Below are 15,353 nucleotides of genomic sequence, written 5' to 3' on the forward strand. Positions count from 1 at the left end.
AAGTCACGAAATTTAACATTTGGGTCACGATTTTTTTTTTAACTGTACAAATGTAAGTACAGATTGGAAAATTTCGTTCTATAAAACGTCAAAAATCACTACCAAAAATGTCTATGGTCGGCTTTAGATGCTACCAAATCGCAAGCAAAGTACGTTTCTATCGCATGGATGAAAATTTGGCCTAATTTGCACCCAAATTCGCTCTTGAAAATGTTAGGAAATTTTTATGATTTTGTGAAGAAAAGGTCACGAAATTTCATTTTGGATTTTTAGTAGACACCCTGTAATAGCTGTTTACATCAGAATATCCTAAAATAACATTTCCTCAATTATAGTACACTTCAGTAACTGTAAATCCAGCCGAAGAATTCTAGAAAAGTTTGTTCATTTTATGAATGTCATTCAAGTATTAGTTTTTGCATTGATGTAGCTCGTTCCTGAAAAAGTAATCTTGTTTTGAGATGGCTAACTGACATTTAGGAATGCCTGAAAATTTAGGTTTTGGTAATATGGTCTTTAATGACTATTGAAAAATGAAATGAAATCTTTAAGTCCCACGTTTATGCCGGTTAGGATAAAGGAGACGGTGATGATGAGAGATGAGTGAAATGGTGGAATGAAGAAAATGGGAGGAAACGGGAGAACCCCGAGAAAACCCACGAGCACGGTGCTTGTCCCCACAAAGTCCACACGGCGCGAGCTGGGATCGAACCAGGGACCACAAGCACCGGAGGTGAGCGTTCTACCACTGAGCCACCGCGCCCCCCTTAATGACTATTGACTATATTCTCATTTTTTATTCGTGAAATTGGAATAGCTTGTTCTGAGGTATATCTTACTAGATTTCCTGTGTATGTTATTCATATTTTTCCACCTACTTTCTTGCTGTATATTTTGTATTGTTCTGTTCTTTTAGTCTTTTTACGACCTCTGTTGTAATTTTTATAGTTTTTTTTTTGTTTTATTGTCTTATTTTGTAATACTTTTATTTGAACTACACTTTTCAAAGAAGTTTTATTTTGAACTTTTAATATACAGTATGTGTTGACAGTGGCCACATCATCACAGACAAATAGCGTCGCTGCTGACGCTCTTCATTCATTCAATAACTGATGTTATGTTGTTTTTGAGATGAGATGAATCAGTTTGAGAAGTTTCCTATAAATTGAAAACAATGTAATTTTTATTTTACTTTCATTCAGTTTAACTAATATTAACATACGAAGATTACCTTACACGTTTTATGCCGAGTACCTAATACAGCTATCTGTACCTAGGCATATTCACGGCAAAATAATTGCTCTCTCATCTCAGTCAACACAATATTTCTAAATATTGAGTGAGTGGACCATGCGATTTAATGCACTAGTCGTAATTGTACTTATCACGGTTTGCGTTTATCTTGAGAACATAGAGTTTTACAGTTGACATATAGGATAATATACCATTGCAGACAGAGCATTTCAGACTTGATATCAACCACTATCTCACGTGACTCTATGATGATAATAGTATGAAGTACAGAGACTGACAAAAATAGGTGATTATTACATGCCTTCAATTCAGAACACAAAGGAAGTTATATATAACAAAGTTATCAATTCATCGTGAAAGTACAAAGAAAATATAGAAAATGATTAATTAGTGGTGACCAAATAATATTAATCTTTAAACACACATTGATGCAACTGCTGCGTTAAGGCTTTAAACGTCAACGGCTTACAAGCAACGTACAGAACAAGGCAGGATCAGATCCGACTCAAACTTCGCCTAGAGGACACATAATCATGGGCGTCTCGGGCGGGGGGACAGGGGGACACGTCCCTCCAATATTTTGAAATACGAAATATTCAATATTTTATTTTAATTTAATTTATTTACAGAGATTTAATTTTGTTTAGTCTGTCACGGATATCTGTTTAATAAATCAATAAAAAAAATGAAGTGACATAATCTAAAATTCCGCTGAGATACTAGCAGTTAGATCATTTCCTTTGATGCCCCCCCAAAAAAAAATTTTACATGCCAGAGACGCCAATGCGCATAATAGAAGAGAAGAAAAAAATCCAAATTAGAGTTACCCCCGTCCAGAAACACCGGAGATATGCTCTGCAACATAACGCACCATGCGACAATATGATATAAGGTAAACCTCGCAAGATACCCGTTTATGTCGAAAACGGAAAGGATGGGCAGCACGAGAATGACATCAACATGGGGTAAACTCATAAAAATTGGTATGTACAGTATGAAGTAACCCACAACATGGTAGTACCCTGTAGGCTATGTGCACTTGTTGCTTATATGATGGGAGAAAGAAGGGAGGCAAAGTTGGCCAATTTTTGAATCTGTCATTTGACGTAAATTACATTTATTTTCAGGATGGTTCCATATAAGACATCTTTTCATTGGATTGGTCTGCACAAATGTCTCGTTGGAATATGTGTTCCATAAGCTTTCCAACGATGTATCAACCATGAATGATAATTAAGGGGGTCACCCGGTTCCCCAACTTGAGAGTCTACGATTTCATTCAAATCCCTGGCAGGCGTAGAAATATTAATGGATGGACAAATGAAGGCTAATGAAGTGTGAACGAGAAATGAAAGCAATGATAGGAATGGTGAGAGAATCTAATGTAATAAAGTACTAATAAATGAGAAAGAGAAGCTGGTTAGGAGATTCTTTTAGAACATCTGTATTCTGAGGGGACGTAATGAGAGATATAATGGAAGGAAACCGAAATCATTGGTAGGTGATACTAAAGGAGTCTGTTTTTACATCGTGACGAAGAGGTTGGTGAGAAACGCTGCTGCATGAGAACTTCTCAACTTGCACTACAAGTGGCCTGCAAGGAATGTTAGTACTTAGCGATAGCTTAGTTTTCTTACACCAGAAAAGTCGAGTTGTGCTCAAAAGAAATCAGAACATTCAGAATTTTCTAAGTAGACTTGCATAGTTAAACTGTTAAAAAAAAAAAAAAAAAAAAATCCTACGATATGTTTGTTGCAGGTTTTAAGCCGTTATTATTCGAAGATATGAGGGCCCAAAGTTTAAAACATAGGGCTATTTCTGGATTTAATAACCACAGATAATAGGTATTTAATAGGGAAGTTGAATAATGCGTTTAGATTATTATAGGCAGATCCAGAAGAAAAAGAAAGTAGATAAGAAAAATTTTTAACCCCCACATAAAATATATATTATGGGATTGGTTATGGTAAATAAAACATTAATACTTTTATGGCTTAAAATAAGTTGGTTACGTTATTTAACTTTTTTAACAATATGTCCGGGTATTTCCGAATCCTACTGATAAATCGCGACAACAGTGCAATTAAATGTAACTTCAAAATTGTAAATAATATTAAAAGAGCATAGTCAAATAAAGATAGCAATATCAAAATTAGGTTAAATTCAACTTAAGGTTTTATATATTTAAATTAGGTTTTATATATTTAAGAATTAAGCATTATACAGCATTCCACAGTATAATCATAACATAACATGCAGGTTTCTTGTTAGGTTCTGTAATATTTCAATTCATAGATCACTATAGAAATTAAATTTATGATTTAACTCCCACGATTATGCCCTGTAAGCTAAAGGAGAGGATGATTAATGAAAGTGAATGATTATGTAAGAATTAATGGAGTGAGAGTGTGGGAGGAAACAGGAAAACTCCGAGAAAATCCACGGACACAATGTTGTCCACTACAAATGCATGATCTAGGTTCGAACCGGGGATTCTCACACCAGATGTGATCGGCCCACCAGTAAGTCACTGTGCCCTTCCCTTTAGACCATTATAGAATGTCTCATATACACTCTTTCCTTTTATGTCATACTAATATAATGTTGTATTTGCTGTAATCAGGCTCATAGGAGAAACTTTTTTTAAAAAAACTTTTTCTTAATTACTTCTTTAGCACCTATCTGTAATAGTTTCCAAAAGGGTGTCTACCGGTTAGGAAGGTCCAAGAAAAGTCAAGAAAGTGTCAGGTAGGTCAAGAAAGTCAGGACAAAGTCCATAAATGAGAGCTATGGTCCAGAATTTTTCTAGCACAATGAACAGCTGAATTGTTTATATTTATCAATTGAGAATATCTGCGTCTTTGTGAAACATCATCAGCAAAGCAGTTCCTGAAGTTGTTTGATCATAATAAAGTGACTTAGTGATAAAAAAAAAAATAGCATTGTGAAAAAAGATAATGTATAGAAAAAATTTTGACAACATTTTTCCATCTTATCCTTACAATGTTCCATGGAAACGCTGTTAGGAGATACTTCAATTGCTCAAAGGCCAATGTATGCTGCTGTTGGATATGTTTAGCTGTTGAATATCAAAACCTATAATACAATCAGCTAGGAATTCATCAAAACTATAACAAAATGACTTAAAGATCGTAGAGGGAAGAAAAGGGCCTAAAAATAATTAAGATATTATGGATTGAAGAAAAATGTGTTTAAGCATTTGTATTAAATTGTGGTTAAGATTTATGAACATACATGAGAAGTTTTGTAAAAATATTGAAATGATGTGTCCATTCCTCAGCCAGAATAAGTATGTAGCATTAGTATTTATAAGTATTAATAGACAGCAAAGCTTCCTCTTTGTACTTCATGAAGCAGGAGGGTCAAACACCGAATTGCTTTTATATAAATGCAAAAAGTTAAATTCGTGTTCGTTTAATGTATCTCATTTATTTCTTTTTCAGGTGTGTACGCCATGCAACACTCCAGCAACGCCCCCAAACTTCCCAGACGCTTTACTGGCCTTTTCCAAGATGTCCACTGCCGAAAAACTAAGCTCATCACCCTCAGGTAAATTCACAAAGGATCTGTGAAGATACATTAGAATATAAAAATTAGCATTATATATATATATATATATATATATATATATATATATATATATATATATATATATATATATATATATATAATGTTGGGTTTAATTTCGGTGTAGCAATAGTGCTTATAAAAAATTAAGAAAACAGACTTACTGAGGAGACTTAGCTTTAGACCGGGTTCACACAAGACCTGATAAATTATTGTAAGAAACTATGATCGGTGGCCTTAGGTAAAACAGTCATGTTGGTTGCGAAGAATTAGTGGTTTCATCTGGACAGCATTGTTTTCGTGAATTTTCTCGGGGTATTCCCGTTTCCTCCCGCTATCTTTATTCAATCAGTGTTCTTAATAGCTTATCGCTTGTATTTATCATCTATATAATTAGCCTATATAGCACTAAATTAAATAGGCGGTTTCATTTCTTTCAAATGATTGTACGGAGTAACTTTTCATAAGAGATACCTCACTGATCTTATTCTCAAGTTCGCTAAGAGTTTGTGGTTTGCTGCGATACACTGCTTCTTTAGCTCACCCGCATGAGGTGAGATCTGGACTTCGCACTGGCCTTTCTGTAGGACCCCGACGACCTATCCCACGTCCTGCAAAGCGTTCATCAAGCCATGAGGCAGGACATTACGTCTTACAGGCAAAGCGTAATGAGGGGGAGCTCCATCTTGTATAAATGACAGTTCGTGTGATGACCATTCAAAATTTTCTAACATTTCCAGGTATCCTTCAGCGTTCATAGTGTCGCTTAGAAGATAGGGTCCAATAATGCGGGAAGAAGTTAATTCACACCACACTATCACTTTCGAGATGCCCTGCATTTTTTCAGCGGTCTCTTTGGGACCACCTTCTACTCAATAATGGCTATTATGATAATTAACGAACTCCCTACATGAAACAGCTTCATCTCACTCTACATAATCTTTTCAAACAGGTGTGGATGATCAAGTTATGCGAGCATCATTTCACAAAATTCAACACTCCTATCATAATCTGCTGCAAATTTGGTTTTCTTCTCAATGCTTAATCATCCTGACATATCTGTTACTTCAAAGGAACAACTAAGGTTTCACAGGATCTGGAAAAAAAAAGGCATATTTTAATCTATAAAACAAAATAACTTTTCATTGCTATATCTACACATAACATCAATAGAAATTCACAACTCAAAATAGGGAGTTACTTTCCGCCCACATGTTCAAAAAATAACATTTTGAAAGTTCTCTCTTCAACATATTAATTGTATGTACTTGAGTGTACCGAATGTGTAGAAAAATAAATTGTAGGTGAGTCGTGATGAATGAGATGAATATGCCTTTAAGAAACAAAATCCACCGGGTAAATTTTCAGTTGAATTTAGACAACCCAGAAATAAAAAGGAAGAATTGCAGGGAGAAAATTCTGTCGCCAAAGAATTTATATTCACCTTCTGAAAATATCTGGATTCAGCTACCGGAGTAACTATTCTATAATCTAACTAGCGTCCCAGTTGCTATCTTAATCGCAGTTTCTATATTAAGTTTTAGTTGAATATTCATCAACATCCGTGCGTAATTTAGTGGAACCTTGAATGAATTCACTGGAAATATATTTTAGTATGGAAACACATATTGTAGTTATAACTGTATACATTCTCGTCATTGTAAGAATAACTCTTAGACAAAACATTATTACATTGAATAACACTTAACTGTAACCTATCAAATCAATGGCAATCATATGCTATCTACAACCTTAAATAAGCACAAAGACAGCAAGTCCCTTACTACATTTAAGCTGCTATTTGGAAGTGTGTTCAATGCATTGCAGCAACGTACTTCTTTTGCTTGCTCACTGCCTCTGATAGAAACAACACTGACGTTCTCAGCCGAGAAACGACACACTTGTATGTTGTTCTGTTGTATTTCTCACATATAATTTCCAATAATACGTTGTTGGACACTTCCATGATTACAGCGACTAGCGTCTATATGAAATTTTTTTTTTCGAAAAAAAAAAAATGGATCGAGTATTCTGACACGGGAGGGTTCCACAAGTTGTCGCTAAAATCTGATTGCCACATAGCACATCTGATAGAGCATCATGAAAAATGAACATTAGCAAAATTTAAGGTGCTATGGACCAGAATGATAAGAACTAGGGGGCTTCAAAATTTGAATATCCAAAAAATTTATATCATGGAATTATGTAAGTTTAAAGTAAATATCCTTGAAAACTGTTGAAGCAATCAAAACAAAAGTTGCACAATACAATGAGAACAAAATCCCCTATCGAAAACCACAAACAGTGTTGCCACGGGTGAAGCAGTGTTGCCAACTGAGCATAAAATATTTTATTTGATATAACACCAGACACAAATGTGCACATATTTAAAATGCACTATTATCACTAAACATAACAGTGAAGTGTAGTAGTACAGGGTTGCACACTATTGGAGCTACATGTGCTGAAAATGCAAAAATAGAGAAGTCTGATATGTGGCAACAAAGGGTAATAAAGGAGTGCACTAGAAACAAGTGAGGATTTTGCATTATACTTCTATAGCCCCGATGAATAAGCAGACAACTCGCGAAAACAAAATGATACACCGAGGAAAGAAGCACGTGTTATCTATTTATGTAAACTGTATGTTAGTGTATATATACACACTTGAGCTCATGCAGGGGTGCCCACAGAGGGGGGGCTATGACGCAAACTGCGTCATTGAAATATTTGGGGGGTTAAAATCTATATAAATATGTTTGAGGGGGTGTAAGAATTAATCGAAAAAAAGATTTTTTTCATGGAAGAACACCTACGGATAGACAATTGGGGGGGTGCGTCATGGACATTAGGGGGGGTGGGCACCACTGGCTCATGTATACGTGGAGTAAGCGTTGGTTGGATGTAAATGACTAAATATAAAAGTACGATCTTCAACAGTATTAAGCAGTCTTGTATTTTATGCAAAAACACTCACAATATACATTAAATGAGTCCTTCAAAATCTATATTCCTTGTAACCTATCAAATCAACAACAGGTACAAACTTCCTCACATCAACAACCTTTCATTTAATTATACATGTACAAAACTTGAATACATTTCTGCGCCTCATCTTCATAGCAACAATTATCACAACAGCTTGCTATATAATTTAACAAATATAAGAATTCAGAAAATCATTTTACTAGTAAACAAAATATGTACTTAAAATGATTAAAAGTGACTGTTTACATGTTCAGCATCAGTTGCATATATGTTACTCGTGAAACCAACTGTTTCAAGTATATTGCTTGTAGTTGGAGTCATGATTTTCTCTGATTCGCATCAGTTCGAATGAGAAGATACGAGAGGAGTGTTCTAAGATTAACCTTGGCAAAGACCGCTTGTTGTCGTTTCCAAAATGTCAGCGCAAAGAACAAAGTTAGCCAGCCACAAAAATCTTAGTGTTTACAAGTCCAGATAGATTCTTTGAACTCGTACTAAAGGTCGAACAGTGTGTAATGAGGTAGATGTAGAAAAGAAAATCGTATCTACCTTCGAATTTTCAGCAATTATTTTAGACCAAAATATGAATAAAAATAAAAAGTGAGTGGGTTTTTACTGTGAACTTTTCATAGGTTATAATACAAACTTGTTAAGAATGTATCTAAATTGCCTTTCAGAGGTAAAAAGTGTATTTTGGTCTGTAGTCAATTTAAAATCGGTAGGTAAAGGATTACCAAAAAGACAAATTCTAAACGTAATAATTACATATAATATTCTGTTTCGTATAAAGCGGTTTGGGATACTGTAAGGTATATTTTGAAGCAGTTAATCTAAATGTATATTACCATGACTATTTCATGAAGAAATTTCGTGTCAGCAATGTAATAGCAGATTGAGTTCTAGATGTTGGGACTTCAGGTTTCTGTAGCAAACAGTAATGAGGAAAATGAGGAAAGAGCAGTAAGTTCTACTGAAAATGAGATGAGGATGCCATTAACCGGATAAATTAGCAATATTTCTCAACGAAGAGAAGAGAGAGAGAGAGAAAGAGAAAAAATATATGTAAAAGATTCTCAGTGAGGTGGAATTTTGAATTTCTGTGAATGTGTACAGTACTCCTGGCAGTCATAGCTTTTATGCATTTGTGTGAAATACGATCCGAAAAGGCGAATTTGTCATCAAAGTATCTCCTATATGGGACATAACTATTTGATTTTGCTAATTTAATTTTCCATTTATCACACTATGACGTGAACTTTAAAAATTTTCTCTATAAAGGAGTAATTAAAACATCCTCTGTTGAAGATTTTTTTTTTTTTTTAAGAGTTTACAGTCGCTTACAAAAATTAGAAATTACTGTTAATTGAAGTTGCCTCAGATACCTGCAGTTCAACATTTCCGATTATGTTTCAGTATAGGATTAACTGGGTCTTGCATTGGATATGTGCCTACAATGTAAGATGTTTGCAAACCCATATTTCGTTATACGTTGTTACGTTATAAAGTCGTCATCCAAATTTATCTTCAGTGACGAACTGAAGGATATGAGGATTCGATTGCAAGTAACCACTATACACACAATAAAAATCGGAAAACTATGCGACCATGAAAACAGGATTAAAAAGTATTTATATAATGAGCCAAAGGTGAATAGTTTACATTTTTCAGTTTGGAATACAGTTAGGAGGTTAAAATTATATAGAAGGACAAATACCAGTGGAATTTTACAATAAACTCGACATGGTTTGGGAGTTGGGGAAGATCATCCCGAGAGGGATGCTTCAGTTTATTTGAGGAGAATCAATATGATTGAAGGGAAAAGTCTCCTTATTCCTCTGGTAATTCCAATCCTGCGAATGATGTAGTGAAAGCCGTGACATTTTTTTTTTTTGAGGGAACGGATAATGTAAATCCAGGACTGTCCCGGATAAATCGGAACGTTTGGAAGTCCTAGCCTTGGCTGACTTACAAGGGCAACACAAAGTATTTTTAAAAAATCCCTGAAATGATGGTGTACATTGTTTTCGAGCTTGACTTTAGTTTTACTCATGACAGCTATCGGTCAAAAATTGACGTGGAACATGGAATGAGGCTGTATTCAATTTGATTACATTTTAGAAAGATTTGCTATGAGCAGCAGGCATATCCGTTCCACTAAACAACAATAGCATATTTGTCTTCTCAAAACATGTACTTTACACTTTTTCCATAAATTGTTTAATTTCAAATATGAGGTTCGTTTTTTGACTTCCAAACTCTAGGCGTAAGTGTTGGAAGTCTTATAGAACGGGTATGCCCGTCTGTCCGTCTGTCGATAGGTATAGCAAAAACAGTAAGAAATATTGAGAAACGGTTCTTACAGTATATTCAACGTCCCAAAAATAGGTTCCATCTCCTCCTTTAACTCTCTGTTCAAACCGGAAGTGGTTCAAATGAGAGATTTTCGGTTTCAGTATTTATGGCCATAGAATAAAAACGGAAACATAGCGAGAAGTGGTTTTTCGGAAACGATTCAGTTTCTCAAGATAGCATACTATGACTATCTGCAACACTCAACCAAAACCGGAAGTGGTTCAAATTGACTATTACTTTACTAAATAGCATAGACAAAAATGGTAAAACATAGCGAGAAGCATTTTGTGGATATATATGGATTCAATACCGCAAGAATGTTTCATCTTTGATTTTATTCCTGTATTGCAACTGAAAGTGATAGGCATGAATTAGCTCTCCCGATTTCAATATTAATGTCCATAGAGCAAAAGCAGGTAAGAGATAGCGAGTAAATGGCTCTTTGCTATTGATTTAGTGTCCCATGAACAGGTTCTATCTGTGAGCAGGGAGGAGGCACAGTGGCTCAGTGGTAGAGCGCTTACCTTTGTCACCTGGTACATTCCCGGCCAAGTAAGTTTGTGGTGGACAACATCGTGTCCGTGGGTTTTCTCGGGTACCCACATTTCCTCCCATATTTTCAATCCAACTATCTTCCATCGTCATTCACATTTGATTTAATCATCGTCTGCTATAGCGTAACATGTTGAACGTTAAACAGAAAGATAGCATTTCAGATTTTCAAATAATTTTAGATGTACTACCTCAAGTTTGAGTATTGAATTCGTATAGTTTGAAAGTCTGCCGTAGCTTCACACTGTGAAACAGATCTAATATGTGTAAAAATAAAGAGTTCACGTTTGTGTAGTGCCCTTTTGGTAGACTTTTCCAGCAACCTCGTTAGGATCGCAGCACGAGCCTGGGTACAAATAACAACAAAAACACCTGGGTGTGTTATATGTGCGCGTGTAATTGAATTACTCTGCAATGTTCTTACTTGGGGCTCCATCGATAAATCGTGAAACAGTAATAAATTGCGTCAGAAATGGCTGTACAAGATGGCAACTAAACGAGAATTGATGCAGGTATCATAACTTGCAGTGGTGCTGTATAAACACTCTGTTGTCCCTGATCCTTGACCTTACTCTTGTTTCATACATGACGTAACTATAATTAACATCGAAGACGTGCGGAACATCTGCATGTGAAATGTCAGTCATTTACATCGTGATGTAAGGAATTTTGAGTATCGAGCTTAGCGTCCCTTTTATAACCTAGTTTATATAAGATGTAAACCTACGACTTTATAGTGGAATCCGAAGCACACGATCTTCCACCGGGAATCAAACCCAGATATCCCCTGTCTGACTAAATGTATGCAGTGTGATACGAAAATATCATGAAAGACAAAATAAGTTTTCTCACTCTTATCTGTTATTTTGTATGGTTAGATTCTAACCCATTTACCTATCTTTGCTATGAGAGCCACTAAACCAGTAGAGCAGTGATAGAAATACTGTATGTGTAGCTGGAGTTCAGAAGGGAGTATGTAAAATTGTCAACTATAGTGTTGGAACAAAAGGGGTAGATTCAGAACTAAGATTAGGGATGCCACGTACGAGAGCTGAGGTGGGACAGGGGATATTTGCTTTATTGTTTCAAGACTTAAAATATTAATTAAAGATGAAGAAGGGAGGCCATAGTTACATATTAAAGAAAATATTTTCTACTTGTTCGTTATTTTTGTAAACCTCAATTTTCTTTGCTTCCAAATAAATTGAAATGAAGTGAAATGTTTCAGTTTAAAGTCCAACGATTAATAACGATTTATGTCCTTTAGGTAAGGAAGACGATGATTAAAGCAAGTGTATGATGATGTATTAATTGGTAGAATGAGAAAGTGGGAGAAAATGGGAGTACCCCGAGAAAACCCACGGACACATACGATGTCCACTACAAACTTACTTGGCCGGAGATTTCAAAGAAAGTAGTTTCGTTTGCCGAGTGGATAATTAATGAAAGTAGACTAAAACTTGGAGGCACGAAGGTACAATGAATTGCTTTTACTGCAGAAGCCGCGGTGGCTCAGTGGTAAAGCGTTCAACTCTGGTGCATGGGGCCTTTGGTTCGAGCCCAGCTCACGCCAAGTGAACTGTATGGTAAACAAAAAAAATAAATTTTCATGGGTTTTCTCGGGGTTCTCCCGTTTCCTTCCACTTTCTTAATTCCACCATTTTATTCATTTCTCATCATCACCGTCTCCTTTAGCCTAGCTAGCAAAGATTTCGTTTCATTTTTTTCCTTTAGCGTACATGGCATAAAACTGAAAGATACTTGGGACGTAAAACTGAAAGATACATTAGGGCTAAATGATCATGCGTTACTTTTGCTGCTAACGTTAGGGCTAAATGATCATGATGAGTTCTCACATTTCACTTTGTTTCTACTTACTAAACAACCACTTAAAAAAAAAAAACCACCGACATCAATCACAACACTAGCAAATATTTATATTATTATACTCCTTGCAGTTTGTACGCAATTGAAGTTTTATCTTGCTATCAACTAAACAGGTATCACGTCAGTCATTTACCAGTCGTAGCTGTTATGATTACTTCTTATTACAAAATATTGTAGATACAGTTTTGTCATTATTGAACTTTAACTTAACAGCAGTTCGTTCTTTTTGTGTATCGAGATCCTTTAATGTAACCACAATTTTTAATGCGGTTTCTTTAAAAAGTAGTAGTACATTCTATATATAATCTTTCAGCTTTGATCTTTATGATAAAAATCAGAGAACAACTTAAACTTTTAAAATTATTAAATGTATAAAACTATCCACGATTTTATTTTATTAGGTATGACCAACGATATTATAATGTACATGTATAAAACAAAGTCTGTTCCAGATGATTCTAGATCTTTCTAGAATGTTTCAGATAATTCTAGAACAGTCTAGAATGTTCCTGACGATTCTAGAACCTTCTAGAAAGTTCACATATTTAAGTCAATGCAATGTACTACGATTGATAACAGTGTTGCAAAGATTCCCACAGGATTACTGAATTACAGGTTGCACCACAAAAACATTACTGCTAGGTCAGTTACACCTTACTTCACCAGTACTGATAAATTGGCAAATTGCCACACTGGCACCCCAGATGCCTCTCCCGACATGGTCACATGAAAATCATTGCAGACTCCAGGCCCATTCTTGGCCCAAATTGACATTTGGCACACTTATACCGGACATACGGGCCCAAAGGAAATCAAATGGGCACTTTCTGAAATATCACTGATCCAAATTTTCCCGGAAAATATTTGATTTTCAAACAGATGTTTTTGACATACGTATGTAGCCTATTCTTTCTTGTTCAAAATTGTATATTATTTACTAGTTAAAAGCGGATCAAATATAACTCTTTAGAATAAAGTGATCATATTTCTTAACTTTCTCTTATGGTCAAGAACGGTCGTATATTAGTCACATTAGGATATTGAAGTTAAGATATTTTGTATTGAAAATAAGGACTATTTGCGTAATAATCATTCGTGTACGCATTCTTATCTTACGCTGTACTCAGTTCTCAATTTACACATAAAATAATATAGAATCTGGATCTGAATTAAGAAATTGTACTGTTATTCGAAATTGGCATTAAAAGAAAATCATACCATTAGAAGAAGAGGGTAAAATTTGTTTGAAAAATGTAACCCAAATAAAGACAGGAGGCAAATTAAAATTATATATAATAAATAAATAAGTTACTTTGCAATAAGTAAATAAGGTCCTTTCTGTCCCTAATGAAGTAAGTTAGTGCAGGAGTTGGTTTCAGCCCCTTGATTCTCACACAGGTACCTATCTGGCCACGGTGGCTCAGTGGTAGAGCACTCACCTTTGGTTCGTAATGTTTCTGATTCGATCTCAGCACGCGGAAAATATGCTTTGTGGTGTACAAACAGCATGTTCGTGGTTTTTCTCGGAGTTCTCCTATTTCCTCCCTCCTTCATTCCACCATTTCGTTCATTATCATCATTACAGACTCCCTTAGACTTGGACGTTAAACTTCAAAATATATTATTGTTAATGATAGAAAGCTTTCGAGACTAGATGTAGCAGTCAGAAGGAAATTAATTTGAGTAAACAGAAGTTTTCCTGCAAACTGTATGCTGCGGACGAGAACAAGAGCAGCGTTGTGGGAAGGAGTTTCCGTGCTGCAGAATCGATATTCTCTTGTTTACGGAAAAGGTCTCACTGAGAAAGATAATTAATTGTTAGGTCAAATTAAGTTAACTTAGGTTGCGTGAATGGGAAAAACAAACTTGCCTTTTGCCTCTCAGAGATTGATTGAGAATGAAAATAGTGACGAACTAAGATTAAGTAGGTATGAAATAAGAGAGATACAAAGCTCAACAAATTCCAGCGATAAGTTTATTTTTGCACGTAAGATGTTTTTAGCTTTTCGTTCCCTTATGATAATCAGACATGTGCTTGTGTTGTTTATATTGCATTGTGTATAATTTTACTGAGCAGTATAGCTTCAATTTCTTACGAAATTCTATGATTCCACCATATTTAACAGTGAGGAAAATTCAGTGACATCAGTAAGGCAAGAAAGGGTCCAATCACCAACATTATAGGGCTTGAGCATTAATAACAAGTAACTTCATAAATTCTTCCACCTAGTTAAAAAAAAAAAAAAAAAAGTTATAGGTTACCCCTTTTGCTTCACATAAATATTACTTTCTGACTTTGCTTCTGGAATTATGTGAGGTCATATTCTTTCAGGTAGGTTTATAAGTCCTAGGATACGGCGTCTAGAATAGTTATTTATATGTAGAATCGGTCTTGAAGATTCTTCAATACGAAGTATTCTAGATTTAATCATTGATTTATTTCCATGTGACTTAATATTTCCCATTTAAATATATTTGAAAGAAATTACAATTAAATGTTTATCAAATAATAGATTTTAATCATGGATATATAAAAAAATGAATACAATTTCACAGAACTGCAACCTCCATCACGTAAAAATTACTAAAATAGTCACATATATACGTATCTGTGATGGAATAGGTAACGAACTTCGTAACTCGTGACCAGCAAGACCCCCATAACCCACCAGACCCGGTCCCTGGACAAACCTTTGACCTGGTTTGATTCGGACAGACGCATGACCGGGAGT

At 35.2% G+C, this 15,353-nt stretch overlaps 1 long non-coding RNA gene across 1 annotated transcript in view; it reads left to right on the top strand.

Moving 5' to 3' along the window:
• Positions 1-15,353, top strand: part of LOC145680316 (uncharacterized) — a 74,739-nt gene that overhangs the window by 28,021 nt on the left and 31,365 nt on the right. Inside the window, exon 2 of the long non-coding RNA XR_014130640.1 lies at positions 4,719-4,824. This is a non-coding gene — a long non-coding RNA (uncharacterized LOC145680316). The remainder of the gene's footprint in view (positions 1-4,718; positions 4,825-15,353) is intronic.

This window comes from Thermobia domestica, chromosome 3 (assembly GCF_964235325.1).
Source record: "Thermobia domestica chromosome 3, izTheDome1.hap1.1, whole genome shotgun sequence".
NCBI lineage: Eukaryota > Metazoa > Arthropoda > Insecta > Zygentoma > Lepismatidae > Thermobia > Thermobia domestica.